Source organism: Thermobia domestica, chromosome 4, assembly GCF_964235325.1.
Source record: "Thermobia domestica chromosome 4, izTheDome1.hap1.1, whole genome shotgun sequence".
Lineage (NCBI taxonomy): Eukaryota > Metazoa > Arthropoda > Insecta > Zygentoma > Lepismatidae > Thermobia > Thermobia domestica.
The window spans coordinates 493,514-510,688 of record NC_137457.1 but is presented as its reverse complement, the minus strand read 5'-3'; the positions used below and the strand labels follow the sequence as shown (position 1 = coordinate 510,688).

General features: G+C 36.7%; 1 protein-coding gene and 1 long non-coding RNA gene across 2 annotated transcripts in view; one reads left to right on the top strand and one right to left on the bottom strand.

Annotated features, from left to right (window-relative positions):
* Positions 1 to 17,175, top strand: part of LOC145683649 (solute carrier organic anion transporter family member 74D-like) — a 498,670-nt gene that overhangs the window by 233,778 nt on the left and 247,717 nt on the right. The window lies entirely within an intron of this gene.
* LOC145683652 (uncharacterized) overlaps positions 1 to 17,175 on the bottom strand; it is a 36,422-nt gene that overhangs the window by 335 nt on the left and 18,912 nt on the right. The gene's annotated exons all lie outside the window — the stretch shown is intronic.

Sequence of the window (17,175 nt, the reverse complement as noted above, 5' to 3'; positions counted from 1 at the left end):
GCTAAAGGAGACGGTGATAATGAGAAATGAGTGAAATGGTGGAATGAAGAAAGTGGGAGGAAACGGGAGAACCCAGAGAAAACCCACGAGCACAGTGTTTGTCCACCACAAAGTCCACACGGTGCGAGCTGGGATCGAACCAGGAACCCCAAGCACCGGAGGTGAAAGCTCTACCACCGAGCCACCGCACCCCCAACATCTAGTTTAAGTACTTGAATAGTACAAAGTGTTTAGTATAACTTCTGTGCACAATTTCGGATAGAAAGTAGTAAATGATACAGGAATGTAAGCTATCCGAATGAAATGAATGTTGCGACGCGACGCTATGGTGGAAGCTAGTGGAAACATACGCGTACATTTCGTTCTCTCTGCCAATCGTTATGATACCGTACTTTTGTCATTTGCTAAGTTTCTTGTCGCACTGTGTACTATAGTGTAGCAACATTTCTGCAAATAAAATTAACAGGAAATGCATTATATTAAAGTCTGTTAATCTCGACAGCTACTGGTAACTATTTTTACTATACTAAGGGTAAGAGCTTATGGCATTTGAAGCTAGAGTTCCATGCACCATTTGAACGCTGGTAGCAGTTTTGCAATATACAACATGTATTAATATTATTAACCGTTTGGGATCCTATGGTACAATTTGTACCATACGCGTTTTTCATGGTACATTGCGTTATTTCTCTTCTATTTGAGCTTTTTCGTACGGGTTTTTTTTTTTTTTTTTTTTTTTTTTTTGTTTTTCAAGTCCAGAGATCGTGTAGAAGACATTACGTATGGTTTCAGACCGTCCTGCGTCCAGACATAGGAGGTGATGACGTCATAAGTCAAAAATTTCTTTTCTCATTTTCTAAGCCTATGTTCAATATTTTTGGCGGGCTTATTTTTCTACGTAGAAGATTGAAATTTTGCACAAACATTCAGTCCACCGAGTAGTATTTATCAGATTTTTTGTTATGATGTCAGTGCTAAAACAGGGGGGGAACCAGAGGGGCAAAGGGGTAAAAAAGGGATTTTTACCCCCAAAATCCCGTTTTTCGTCATTTTCCCGCCTTACATACATAATAGGACCACGTGAGTCATACCGTCTGAAAGGCAGTTCCATTCTGAAGAGAACGACGGTCGAATTATTATTCTAGGGTAATTAGGGCCGTCTCAGTGAATTTTTATCCAAATATACTTCTGTATAGGGTAAAAGTGGGGCATGGTAGGGAATTTTTTCTGGCGGGCCTATTTTTTCACGTATAAGATTGAAATTTTGCACAAACATTCAGTCCACCGAGTAGTATTTACCAGAAGTTTTTTTCCGATTTCTGCGTAAAAACAGGGGAAGTCCAGAGGGGCAAAAGTTGAAGAAAGGGAAATTTTGCCCCCAAAAATCCCTTTTTCCAGGAATTTCCCTCCTTAGATACATGATAGAGACATGTGAATGGTACCGCCTGAAAGACAGTTCTATTCTGAAGAGAATTATTGGCGGATTATAGTCCTAGGGTAATTAGGGATGTCTCAGAAATTTTTTTCCCTGAGATCATAGTGTTTTATGGTAATTTGGGGCATTGTGGGAATTTTTGATAAAAATTCTCCCGCCCTTACTATTCAAGATAGAAACTTGAAATTTGGCACACACATTCAGTATACCAAGTACTATTTATCAGATTTTTTTAGATGACTACGATCACACAGGGGGGGTCCAGGGGGGCCAAAGTTCGAGAAAAAATTTTCCCTCCGAAATTTTCACTTTGACATTTTTTCGCGCTTCTGGTATATGGTATGAGCATGCAAGTGGTACCATTTGAAAGCCAGCTCTATTCTGAAGAGAATGAGGTATGAACCATGATCCTAGGATAAATAGTGACGATACAGTAGCTGCTTGACTGAAAGTCTAAAAAATAGCCCAAAAAGCCAGTATCCTTTAAGGGTTAAAACACAATTCACCAAAGCACTAAACATATTATTAAGACTTGTGTAACAGTTTCGGCAACCTAATATCACTTTCATCAGACATATTATGAAAGATCAATCCAATAATAAGTTAAAAATGACAGAAATTGAAAGGAGTAACATATCCACTCTACGGAGAGCCAATCACGTTTTCCCCTGAACTTCTTACATCCAACTCTACAAACGTAAATTCTTAATTTGAACTAGCTGAACCTGCGCTCTCTACACAGTGCATCATTCACACATAAATGTGTATGAACCTCCTTGTCATTCCTCACAACATCTGTAATTGTCCTTTTACAGGTACAAGTGAAAGACGTCTTGATAAAAATTGGCAAGGGGTATTATAAAAGGGAGATTTTTTTTTCGATTATTTCTTCAATATCTCGCACCGTTTTCAAGGTTTGAGCTTACTTTCCGGTTGAAGTTTCTAATTCATGTATTCTTCCATTCAGTGATTTCTTTCTTCTCGCATGCAGTGTGTAATAAGCAAATGCATTACACACACAATTAATTATAATGCCAATGATATGTGGTGTTCATTGGGTAAAAATACCACAATAAGCAATAAAGATTCATCTTAGACTGAAGAAATGATTATCCTTCGTTTTTCATTCTCACCTGCCCATGAAACAAACGCCTGAAAGGTATACAACCCATGTAAACAACTATATGATGTTGGAATGTGTAGCTCGTAGAATATAATTCTATATTTTTTAAAAAGAATTTCAACATTTCCAGTGTACTACTAAAATATAATAAAGAAATAACGGCCATGTTGTTTTTTTTTTTAAATATTCAATTAGAACTGGACAATCTACACAAAATTTGGTATTGTCCAGTGAAAACGGCACGTTTGTAATACTTGCGGTTTTCGAGATCTCTTTGTCGAAAGGATTGGAGACAAACATAAAAACCTAGGATTTTAATATATAGATGTACTAATAGATTTACTATCAATTTACATTATGTTAAATAAAATACTGAAGAATTTTAATGAAATTGAATGTAGTCCGTAATATTATAATGTTCTTACGATGCTGTTGTAATGTGGGACAGTCGATGGCGTGTGACCTGAACCAATGACATGAAGGCTGCATTGGAGTCAATGATGCCAACCGTGAGAAAACTTCCATTTTGTGTGGATTTTTACATTAATTATTCGAAACAAGATAAAGGGGATTCTCGTCAAAATTAGTAACATATATGGGATCTTTCATTATATGTATAATTCAAGCTGACAAAATTCTCTACGAGTGGAAGTAGACATCAATAAGTGCGGTGGTATGCGATACGGCCTCTGGTTTTTCAATGATGAAGGCATACCGTCTCTGGTTTTTCAGTGATCAAGACATACCGTCACTGGAGAGTAGGTGCTAATTACCTTTAATAAATGCATTTTTATATACAGTAATTGACGAATACCTTTACATGTATAAAAGATTTTATTTCTTATGTAAAAGTAATTTTTAAGTCGACAAAAGGGGGCGCGATGGCTCAGTGGTAGAGTGTTCAATTTGGTGCTTGGGGTCCCTGGTTCGATCCCAGCTCGCGTCGTGTGGACTTTGTGGTGGACAAACGCCATGCTCATGGGTTTTCTCGGGGTTCTCCCGTTTCCTCCCACTTTCTTCATTCCACTATTTCACTCATCTCTCATCATCACCGTCTCCTTTAGCGTACGTAGCATAACCGTGCGACGTAAAACTTAAAGATTTCATTAAGTGGACAAAACCAACATTTTTGTTATCTTTTTCCTACCTTTTATTTTTAAAATGTTTTTCTTCAAAGAAGTTCATCTGGTGTATATTTTCATGTGCCATGTTGAATTGTTTCTTATGTCTGTGTGTGTCTTCTTGTCTTAATGCATATAAATGTCGTGTTTTGAGGATGAAAAGATCTTCCGCGGGTTTGGAATACTCCTCAGTCGAGTGGGGGTTCCCAGAGTTTTCTCCCAGGAAATTAATACAAAAACTCGGTTTTCAAGCATTTTCGTGTATAATTTTCTATAATACAACATAAGGGGATTTTTTTAGAAAGTTGTTGGCAGAGATCGAAGTCTCTCCATGTCCCACCTCCCCCTTCTTATAATTGCGGAGAAGCTCTCCAATGGTTTCAGTCATATGAATAAAAATGCAATATTTTAGGCAACATACCCTCACTGTATTTCAATATATAGATACCCGATATGTCGAGTCAAAATCGTAGTAAAACATACTGCCTCTGCTTTTTTTTTTTCCACTTCGAGCACTGGACTTCATCATATGTGATTCTCAAAAATGAACTACCAAAAAACGAAATTTGTGCTCTGCTATTTAAGCAAAGAAGAAAACGAAACAATAAACGAACGAAAGATATAAAAAATAAAATATTAAACGGGAAACGATCAGTTTCAACCGTTCGACGCGAAATGGGTAGACAACGAAACTTTTCTAGTATCGTTCGGCTCAGTATAAGAGTAACAGTATAGAAGTGTAATGGAATCACTGCATTTCTGGCAACGTGACAAAATACTCTTTCTCGATTAGAGTTAACAGTCATTTGCAAACTATTTCATAAATGCGAAAAATTGAAATTGATTGATAATTCACTCAGAAATTAAAAAGAAAAAATGAAAAATGAAATGAAATCATTGAGTTTTACGTCCCACGGTTATGCCGGTTAGGCTAAAAGAAACGGTGATGATGAGTAATAAATGAAATGGTGGAATGAAGAAAGTGGGAGGAAACGGGAGAACCCCGAGAAAACCCACGCACACGCTGTTTGTCCACCACAAAGTTCACTTGGCGGGGGCTGGGAAAATTAAAATGAAAATAACATAGAACATACGTAAGTTTTATTTTCATATTTAACAATAATAATAATAATAATAATAATAATAATAATAATAATAATAATTGTTCAACATGGGCAATTAAAATGCAAGCGAGATATTTTGCTTCTCGAGATGGGATTTTTTAGTTTTTCAGGCTGGTATCACTGGCTGAAGTATCAGAAAGGTATGTAGCTAAGCAGATACGCTACAGTGCGAAAAGGTGGCAACAAACACGTACATCTCGTTCTCTGTGTTAATAACATAGACAATGTGTGACGGTACCGCAGGTGTCTCACATGCTATTTGCATTAATTCATAAAACAAAATTTAATCAAAGTACTAAACATCGGGGTGATAACCCCCTCCCCACAGAAGAGGAAACTTTCTTATTTTCCATATAAATAAAACTCATCCCAGAGTTTGGAGCTCTTAAAAGCAGCTCTAAGTAGTAGTACTACAACCCCCCCCCCCCTAGAAGACCGTCCTGAATCCAACCCTGGATCAATCCAAGAATAAGAACACAGATAGTGAAAGGAAATCACGCCCACTCTACGCAGAATCAATCAAGCTTTTTCCGTGAACTTTTTACATTAAACTCTACAAAACATAAATTTTTAAGTTGTCATTCGCGGATTGATTTTCATAACGTGTCTGATGTAGCCTATGTTATATTCCCGAAACTGAAATCCAAAAATCCCTCCGTTTGCACGTGTGCGAGAAATGGCTGCGAAGAGCGACGCTAGTCCTGTGGCACTCTTTGCAGTTGTTCACCAGTGGAAAAAGAAGGTTGTGTTGTAGTTCATTTGTCCGCTTCAACAATTAAAAATTAACACTCCAATAGAAAAACCCGCCAAATGAGAAGTACTGGCGGTAATACGATTTCTGAGTGAAAAAAAAAAAAAACTTTTGGTACCTGTGATTCATCGCGGACTGTGTGGTGTTTATGGACCAAATGCAATGAGTGAAGGTGTCGTACGTGAATTGTGCCGCATGTTTAAAGATGGACGACCTGAGACATGCACGATGCACCAAGTGGGCACTTATCTCTAGTCAGCAATGAACATGTGCAATAAATTGACAGAATTGCCCGTTGGTTTACGATATTTGAACTTTCTGTTTTCTTTTTCTCATGTTTCTCATACTGATTTTCGGGAAATGACAATGCAATTCACACTGATGTTTACATCTGGCTTCATTCCCACGTAGGAGATATTTTTTCCAGAATAAATTTGAAGCCTTTTAAAACGTTATGGCAAGTGTGTTAATTTGAAAGTGAAACGAAATCTTTAAGTTTTACGTCCCACGGTTACGCCGATTAGGCTAAGGGAGAAGGCGATAATGAGAAATGAATGAAATGGTGGAATGAAGATTCTGGGAGGAAACGGGAGAACCCCGAGAAAACCCACGAGCACGGTATTTGTTGACCACAAAGTCCAGACGGCGCGAGCTGGGATGAAACCAGGGACTCCAACCACCGGAGGTGTACGCTCTACCGTTGTGTCACCGCGCCAACTGTGTCAATTTAAATAGTGAATATGTTGAAAGATAATGTGATGTACTTTTCTAATGTGTAATAACGTTCAATATCTGAAAGTGCATGTCATTGATAATAACCAACCGCCGTTTTTATTCGAATTACCCTTGTGTTAATAGGTTTTATGCTTTGTTAAGTTTTTTAATACATGTTGTATATTTGCAAAACTATAATTATTAACAGCGTTCAAATGGAGCACGGAACTTCACCCTCAAATGCCATAAGCCCTATGTGTTAGCATAGTCGACAAAGATTGCCTGTACTTGTCGAGGAAAAGAGACTTTAATATAAAGCGTTTCCTGGTAAATATATTTGGAGAAATGGTATTAATATTGATTACACTATAATTCACAATGCGACAATAATTTTCTAAGATAGATATTCTGCAACCGGAGAAGCTTCCTATCACAGCAACGTCTACAGCTCAACGAGTGTATACGTGCATCGAATAACTGAAGCGAATAACTCGTTTTCTCCTTCTTAACTAATACCTAAAAATTGATGCTGACAAGGAAAGGATATGAACCTATAAACGGGATTTCCTAATAAAAAATAGTCAATTTGATAAACATAACAAACATATGTCCATGCACAAACAAATAGGTGCCATGGACAAGGGAGTAAGTCCCTGGGGCCCATTAAAAAAAGAAAATCGTACACTCGCGGTTTCATGTAATATATGTTCATTACAGGCACTCAATGTGTGCCCCACCTGTCACACAGACAAACATCTAGGCAATAATCAAGCTCATTCCATACTCTGGAAAGCATATCTGGTGTGATTCTGTTTACAGATTCTGTGTCTCTGTCCTGCAGAATTTCCATGGATGCAGGTAGGGGAAGTAAGTACACTATATCTTTGATATACTCCCATAAGAAAAATCACTAACATTAAGGTCCGGTGACCTAGGAGGCCTGTGAAGAAACACCTGGTTATTGAGTCCATCACGACCAATCCATCTGTTTGGCAGGACCTCATTGAGAAAGTTACGCACATTACTTTGACAGTGCAGTGGTGCTCCGTCTTGTTCAAGAACGTACCCATCTACCTCAGTACGTTGAAGCATCAACCAGTTCCGTAACATATTGCAAAAAGTTTTCATTGTACAATTAGTTCAAATCAGTTAGTGTTTTTGTGGACACATGGTATATTTCCCTTGGAAAGAGATTCGAGGGACTTAAATATCTAGGTTCAACTTTTGGCTTTGAAAGACAGTCCCACTTTTTTGGGACCTTATGACTTTTTGTACTATAACAAAATACTTTGGATTGAGTAATAATTACCTGTACCTTGGGCAGAAAGTGCTCATACATGTGCACTATACTTAGTAGAATGTTAATTTCATATTAACAAAAGAAGAATGTTTTTAAGATATGTAAATTATTATTATGGGATAGTTGTTGCTATGTACATGTTTATGGATACCTAGTCAGCAAGTTTGTGTGCTTGACAGTTTTAAGGAAAAGATATTATAAAGTATATCAACTAATAAACCATTTTTAGCACCGTTCATAGACGTTATCATTCTTATTAAAAAGGTGAGATTAATAGTAAATAATTATTGAAGCTAATTTTTACATGTAAAGAAATACTACCACTCGAAATTTGTATATCTTACTTAGCCGAACCAGGTTAACGACTATCCAGTGATAAGAACGTTCGTTAAAAATTTTGGTTTACCTCACCCGGGACATACTGTAAATTCACGTCCCGAAGCAAAAGTAAGGGTGAATTTACTTTTATAATTAAGTTAATGAATACAAATTTGACCATACTGAGAAGTGGTAGAATAATTGTAAGAAAAATGGACAATGAAACAATGGAGCATGAATCAAATAATAGTGACAACGGTGAAACTAGTGTAACACCAGGATTGACATCGGAAGACCGAATCTTGTTAGCTTTACAGCGACAATTGATTCAGATGTCTACCGAGATAAAGCAGACCATAGAACAGAAAATAGAACAGAAGTCTGATGAATCTAACAAGCAATACGAAGAATTGAAGCAGACGATAGAACAGAAGATAGAACAGAAGTTCGACGAATCTAACAAGCAATATGAAGAATTAAGTAGACGAATGGAGCAGAAGTTCGACGAATCTAACAAGCAATATGAAGAATTAAGTAGACGGATAGAACAGAAGTCAGATGAAACGAGACAGACAATTGTCCAGGTGGTGAATGACATATCCTCACAGTTCGAGGAAAGGTTAAAAAGAATATCCGAAGATTGTCAGGAGAAGCACAATCACCAAAACCAAGAAATCAGTGCTGTAAAGAAAGATTTAGAAGTAATAGAATCCTCCGTTCAACAGCAAAAGATTCAGATCATCAACAATTCTAACAACATACGTGTAAATACGCAATTGTTAGCTACTATACAGGAAGAGATTAGAACGCTACAGGTTAAGGACAACACATACCGTAATAACTTGGGTAGTGATCGCTTGGAGTTTCCCCACTCACCAGTGATGAACTCACCTTCGCCGGGGTCTGATGAGGATATTATATTGGACGAAATACATCCGAAGAGTACAGATGGGCGAAACATAGATGGTGTAACAACACATCACGTAATGGATAGGAACTATCACTCAACAAGTACACGGAATGATAAAAGGAAGGTAAAATTAAGTGTTAAGATGAGTGAAATACGAGCTATGAGTAAATTCAGTGGTAAGTGTAACGAGAATGCTACTTCTTTCTTAGAGAAATTCCAGGATGAGTGCAATATTATGTGTATAGATAGATCACAATATATGAAATTAATCCCTCATGTATTACTCCCACCTTGTTCATTATGGTTTAAAGCAGTACGTGATCACATCAGTACTTATGAAGAATTCAAAGCGGCACTGATCGCAAATTATGAAAATGACTTTTTGCTTGCGAATAGAGATGCCACCATTAGAAATCAACACTTCAATCCTCGATTGCATAAATCTGTTGTAGAGTTTGTTGTAAATACATACAACGAATTAAAGGTCGTTAATCCATTGCAATCGGAATCGAGAATAATAGCATCGATTCGAAATTTGCTTCCATTTAAGTTACAACAGATCTTATTTTCCACCCAGTGTACGAGTTTCAACCATTTATTAATGCTTGTCCAATGCTATGAAACTCAATACCATGCCCTGAATCAACAAACAGGAATGGGTAAAAATAAGAATAATTCTGATCATTTGGTGCCTATTCGGAATTTGAATATCCGAAGTGTGAATAATACGAAACCTAACCTAAGCTGAGTATATTCTAGCAATCAAAATGAGCAAAATAGACAAAGTTATGTAGGGAATCCGCCTAACCTAACTAATCATGGTAATCATGATGTCAGATCACCCAACAGCAGTAGATATAAAAACAATCGAAGTACTGAGCGAAATTACAGGAATACAACGAATTACGTGGATAGACGTAATTGGAGAACAAGAGATGGCATTTCATATCAAAATCAGAATCACGACGTAATACATGTACAAAATAGTACAGAACATAATCATGACTGCGCAGTACAATGTAATTTATTAGAATCGTATGCAAGTACGAATGTAACCTGATTACCGTTAATGAAATTAGGTTAAATTCATATCAGTTATAGATTCTTGTGAATTTTTATTTTTAATTTTATGAGTCAATGTTGATAATGAAAACGATTCTTATAAATACTTGAAGTGCTTAAATAGGGTTTTAGGTAGACTGGAAAGTTAATTTTCAAATGATTTTTATTCTTTCTTGTTAATATGTAAGAATTATAATTTAATTCATAAATGATTAAAAGCAAAGATTATTTATATTAGATTGATTTGTGTTGAAAACTTAATTGTCAAAGATTATGTTAAGAATAAGATCCATTCTATAAAACTAATTATTCAACGACTATCTTGAGTGAGATTCTTCTATGTTTTGATACCTTAGGAATCCAATGTTTATTTTAAAACATCTAACTTATTTATTATATAATGCGCCCTGACTATTTGTAACTCATGTTTGTCCTTTACGATTTTTGAATTCGCACCCTTCAACGATTAATTAAATGAGCGACGATATTTTTAATAAGAAAATATAATAATAATATAATGAATAATAATAAAATAAATATAATTAATATAATAAAAGATAAGTATTGATGAAGTGTAAGATTTGTTAAATATATATATATATATATGAAATATAATGAAGAGATATACGAGGTGCGATCAAAATGTGATGGACATATGCAATGTAAGAACACTATTGTAAACGGACCAGTGGTTCTTGAAGATAAAAGCCAAGCTTACTCATGACTTTTATATTCAGTCCAATTGTCGGGCGACATTTTATATAACAAAATACTTTGGATTGAGTAATAATTACCTGTACCTTGGGCAGAAAGTGCTCATACATGTGCACTATACTTAGTAGAATGTTAATTTCATATTAACAAAAGAAGAATGTTTTTAAGATATGTAAATTATTATTATGGGATAGTTGTTGCTATGTACATGTTTATGGATACCTAGTCAGCAAGTTTGTGTGCTTGACAGTTTTAAGGAAAAGATATTATAAAGTATATCAACTAATAAACCATTTTTAGCACCGTTCATAGACGTTATCATTCTTATTAAAAAGGTGAGATTAATAGTAAATAATTATTGAAGCTAATTTTTACATGCAAAGAAATACTACCACTCGAAATTTGTATATCTTACTTAGCCGAACCAGGTTAACGACTATCCAGTGATAAGTCGTTGTAGTACTCTTGTCAATTAGATGTGAAATATTTTCTGTCACGCGAATCCTACGATTGTAGTCTAGTTTTAACCTATTTCGTATTCCTTAGTGGGGTAGATTGTGCCTTGGATTATAGAGCACTGTTAAGTAACAGTCTTCGCAAAGAAATAAACTTTTAGATGGGACGTTGCGTGTATATATACGAGGGAGGACCCAAAAAACTGGACTGAAAGGGCGCGCTCGCTTCTATGCGTAGTAGAGAGTTCTTCCGCTGAGTTTCTCAAATCAGTTGCCCAAGCGGCGTCTGCGTAGGAAGTTGATGTTAGATTGTAGTGTTGTTTTTCTCAATTGCTCTCGTTCGCCGTCTGTGAAATCGTTATAAGAGATTTAAAGGAACAAAAACTACGTTAGAAAATTTGCTTCTTGCTTGCAACGGAAGCATACCAAATGCTTTAACAGGCTTTCAAGAAGGATGCTATGAGCGGTTTAAACATGATAAGATCAATGTTAAAGACCATGCTCGTTCTGGGCGTTCATCATTATCTCAAAAAGACTAAAAGATTGAAAAAAACCCTCCAAAAATCAACAAGGATCGTTGTTTCATAGTCGACGAAGTTTCAGAAAAGACAGGAATGAGTTGGAGCTCGTGCCAGCTGATTTTCAATGAAGATGTGCAAAAGAGACGCGTTGCCGCTGAGTTTGTTCCTTTCCTGCTTACAAAGAATCTGGATATTTGGTCTCTCACGAGTAGGCTATCATTCCGTCCCCTCCGTATTTGGCAGGCCTAGCCCCGTGAGACTGTTTTTTCTATTGCCGAGAATGAAAACAATCTAAACAGGAGGCGTTTTGATGATGTGGAGGGTGTAAAAAGAGCTTCGCAGAGGGCACTGGGCGATATCAAAGTTCAAGAGTTCCAGAGATGCTTCAAACATTGAGAAAGGAAACTGGAGAATACTGCATCGCATCTAATAGAGATTATCTTGAAGAAGACTGAAAGTGTTTCCTAGAAATAAAATACAATAAAATAAAATAACTTTTTAGTAAAAATTTTAGTACAAAAGTCTGGCATTTCGGGTCCATCTTCGTATTTGTGATCTACGCGAGAAGGGAAATTTGAATTAAATCTTCAAATTTCTCTCCAAAATTCCCTTTTGGGAAATTTTGTACCCCTTGGGCAGTCCGTGACAGAAGATACCCGAATACAATCTATCCTGAAAAATAGTCATGTTTATTCGTAACTCATGTGCCAAATTTCATTGCATTATGTTGAAGAAAAATATTTCCCTATCCTGTTGGAAGGGGACACGTCTCTCTGTTAGGGGGAGCAATTTAAAGCCGACATCATGACCTTGCATGCTTGTAGCAGCTAATAAGAAATAGCTTTACATTCTTCCTTGAAACTTTCAAAATGTAAAACTTAGTAAAGCACTTTTAATGAAGAAATGACCTTGCACAGCATGCCAACTTATACATCAAATTCGTCATAGAGTTTAAAAATGATATTTGGTATAAAAAACTTCAGTAAATCGTACATAATTTATGAAATGTTTCCAAAGCTGAAAGAAAAGGCAAATTATTTTGCGAGCTGGAACAATTTCACCATTCGACAGAATGCTTTTAAATGTCTCCTAGAATTTTAGACTTGTTGCATATAGCACATTTGAATAATATATCTTTTTCCGTTGTCTTTCTAAGCCATTGAGTTTAGCAATTCTATTGTCTAAGCGTTGTACTTTCAATAAATTTATTGCCATCTCGTCACCATATTCTCGTTATATTTAGTGTGAAGTATTGTTAGGGCATTTTATTAATGTCGCCCAACCAGAAGTTCGGAGGATGAGAATTTTTGAATCATAAGAGCAAGTAGAATGAAACTTCCATTCCAGGAAAGTGGAGTTTCCAAGAGTGGAAATGAAACTTCCGGTTTTCGTGGACTTCCGGTGACGCGAAAGCATTGTGTTCCCTTCTAGATGAAATTAATGGAAAAATCAAGGTATAAAGTTTATACATAAATTTACTAAACGAGATGCGAAATTTTACAGACGAGGCGAGACTTATTCAAAATTTATAGAATTAGACGAGAAAACCTTTTACCCGTCTCGTTAGCAATAGTAGTTTTAGTGAATTTCTATTTTATTTTTCCTTTAAATTTATCACTTAAAGCCAAATTTCTATTAGTACCTTTCTAGTCAGGGCCGGATTTAGGGGGGTTGCAAAGGTGCACGTGCACCCCCCTTCTTTGTAAATATACACTACCTAAAGTGAGAAGCTAGTAGTGAGTTTTGCAAAATCAATAGCTTAAGTCAATTTTCTGAAGGTTGAAGGAAAAGAATTCATCGAGAACAAACACTTAGTATTTCCAAAGGAATTCCTCATTCACGTCACAGATGCGTAAAGGCATTAAAAAAACTCAAATTATTATTAGTGGTATTATTGGTGCAGCCCCCTCAGAGAACCCTGGATCCGGCCCTGTTTCTAATGCACGAGCCTTCCCAAGATCTTAATACAATATTTGTTGTTGTTCGTGCTACTTCAAAGTCTAATATGGATCTCAATCAATCTTAGATCTTCTGTTTCCCCTGTACTAATTTTAATAAACATTAAGAGCTGTATGCAGAGTCGTTTTGACGTATGTTAGCGTCATACTAAAGGCTTGATTACTGCAGGAAACGGATGTTAGTCGAACTCTTTAGTATGGCACTAATCACGCGTGAGAATAACATCTGCACAAGGCCCTAAATGTCTGGACATTTTAAAGTCTTAGCTGAATCACGTTAGAACGAAACCAATTTCTCCAAAATCGTCACACGTGTGCTAATCCTAGTCAATGTTCGCAGATTTCCTTAAGAAAATTTTCCTCGACTGACACAAAATTTTCCCTTTTCTTTTCAAATTTTCCCTAGTTTGTTGAGATTCCAATTCCTATAACAGAAAATGCGATAAAATTAATTAAGCTATATTAAAGAAAGTGCCAACTACATGTGTTTTAGTCATTTGCTTTTCGCTTGTATTTTTTACTTTTTTCTTCGCTTTTTTAAAACAAAAAATACTCATAAACACACCAGAAAACAATTCATGCGAATTATGATACTTTGAACACACACACACACACACACACACACATACACACGAAACATACACAAACTATTGTTATTCTTTTGCTTTATATCTGAAGAACAAAGAAAAATTTATATTGGTCAACCTAACATCGTGAGAATTTCCCTGGATTTTTCACGTTTTATCGAAAAATTCCCTCTCTACTAAATTTACCTATGAAATTTCCCTAGATTAGGGAAATTTCCCTCAAACTACGAACACTGTTTCTAGTATCTGGAACTCTCCTGTGATTATCCGGCAAAGTTCATAAAAAATCCCCAGAGGAAGTCCATATAATGTTGCCGAACGGACGAAAAATGTGTCTTCTCTCTCGAAAAGCAGACGAGAAATATGTCCTAAATTAGAGACAATTCGATAAACATGATTATTCTTGTCCCGTTTTCGAGACGAATCAAGAAGCTTCAGGTTCTCAAATATTGTTTTAGTCTTACAATATTCATAATATAAAAACTATAAATTGTTAAAGTGATTGTTTGAACACAATGATCAGCTATTCTCAACGTTTAAAGGTACGGAAGTCATTATACAATAACAAATATGTTTTAAATATTGTTAAGGGGCCCCGCATAGCGTAGTCTTTGGTGTGAGCGGTCCTGGGTTCGATTCCAGGTGGGGACAATCTGTTGAAAAAGTGTAACAGCTTTTCAGGCCAGTCATTTTGAGTTGAGCTGAATTTTACTTTAGCGTCCCTTTCACCAGCGAGGCTATATGAGACGTGGACCTACTAATTAACGTGGAATCGAACTCGGGTCTCCCGCGCCAAGGGCGCGTACGCTAACCGCTTAGGCACGGAGGAGCTCGCCAGTCATTTTGAGTGAGGTTTTCCAGGGTTTTCCTCATTCACACTATGCAAATATCAAGCTGGTGCTTCCTTCCCCAATCCTTTCTTTATTCCCTTTCCTCGGGTAGTGTGCTTGGCGGGGGACGACATCCGTCATACGTAGTGGGCTACCGTGGCCATAGATGCCCAGAAATCTAATTCCTAATTCCTAATCCTTAAATATTGTTATTCGAAAACCTTCTGACACGAAAGGATTCCGGAAACGTCTAGATAAATTTAAGAAAAATAGTAAAACATAAATCTTGTACATAAATTTAGAAAATGCAATTAGAAAAGTTTCGAGACGAGAAGCTTTTCGAAAATTGAGACGAGAAATAATTATTCGCTTGTGATATTCAGTTTAGCGTCCCTTTCAGCAGCGAGGCTGCATGAACGTGGACGTGGAATCTCAACCACCCGAGCTCCTGGCGGGTCTTCCACGCGTACACTTAATCGCTTAGCAACGACAGACCTCAATCATTATTCGGTAATTAAGACGATACTTCTACAAGATTTAAGGGGTTGTACTACAACTCTTTATTTCTATTTTTTCTCATCTCATAAGCAATGCCATTTCCGAAAACATAAGCTCACATCCGAAATTACAAACAGGATTTTCAAAGGAGACAGTAGCAGAAATCCTTTGCTTTTTCCGGTGACTCGAAATTGACGTCCATGGATTCCAAGAGATGTCTCTATGCTTCAATACACTTACGTAACCTACCTGGTAACATCTCGCAAATTTGTTTTGCTGTAATTGGACAGATCTCTTACATTCTTAGTTTCCTAAACGGAAATTAGGGCTTAAGTTTAGAGTTGCCCCTCCAGTCTGAAGGTGCCCTTAGAGTTTGCAACATGCAAAAAAACAGTGCTTAAAGTATTAATAATTGTTACATTTCACTTAACTTCAGTACTCCGTGGGCTTCACAAAAATTTAAAAGGTTTTCTTCATTATTTTTGCGCATCCGTTACACCTGTTTGCCATATTTTACAACTACCATGCTGCTGAAACCTTCCGCATCCGGCAAATAGTACTAACTTCCACATATCTTTTCTCGTATTAAACATAACTCTCCTACCGAACTTACATTCCTAAACATCAAATAAAAACTTCAAATTATCATTTCTTACCTCATTTCTTCAGTAAATTGTACTGATTTTTATATAAAGCGGAGGGGTAACTCTAAACTTAACCCGAAATTAGAGTTGAAATACTATTTTAAACGAGAGAACTTAATCACGTACCGTATTCAAACAGTCATATGCCAAATGATAGAAAAGTCTCCACGCTTGGATAAGTTTCTACCTGTGCTTTTTTGTAATAAAGAGAGGACTCTAAATGCAACAAAACTATTTTTAAACAAGTCCGTCCATGGGGGCACGAGAAAAGTGATCTTGAAATACACATATTAACACATATTAACATTTTAATTTTGAAGTCACTTTTGTTCTGATTCCAAGGAGGAATATTGTTAGAAACATTTTAATATATTTCAACGTCCCCAAATTAATATGTACAATTCAATTTCAAATATTTCTAACCTAGACAAATCTCCAGACCAAAACTTCGCTACTACAATCCGAAACAAAGCAGGTTTTCACATCTTTGGCGACAAAGCCAACCTTCAAGCTCTCTCATCGACCAGAAAAAAGCAACCACCACCACCTAGACGTCAGCCCATGTTCTCAGCAGTAATAAAAGGCGTTCCACCGGCCTATTCTGACGAAGAAATCCTCGATGAGTTACGACTCGAATGTTACGAAATACATAAATGCATTCGTATCAAGTGTCAGTCAGGCCCCACCTATCTTGTTCGAGTCCTCACAGCATCCAAAGAAACAATAGACGATCTGCTTCAAAATGGAGCCTATATCTATCGCAGACGACACAGAGTAGAACCATCCCGCACTTCACCACCACTTCCTATCTGCTGTGAACGCTGTCAAACATATGCTTCTCACTTGACTAAAAACTGTCCAAACTCACCTCGCTGTGGACACTGCAATGAGGACCATACCACTATCAACTGTCCTAACCTCAAAAAACCACCTCTATGCAATACCTGCCATCAACAGCACCCAACCTATAGCTACAAATGTCATCAAAAACCTGCTCCACCAACTGATAAACCTGAACTATCCGTTCCAATCCGCACGACCGATTCCGCTACACCACCCGTTAATTCCTTACGAGAACCCATTACAGCAGAAGACTTGCTCCGCTTCACG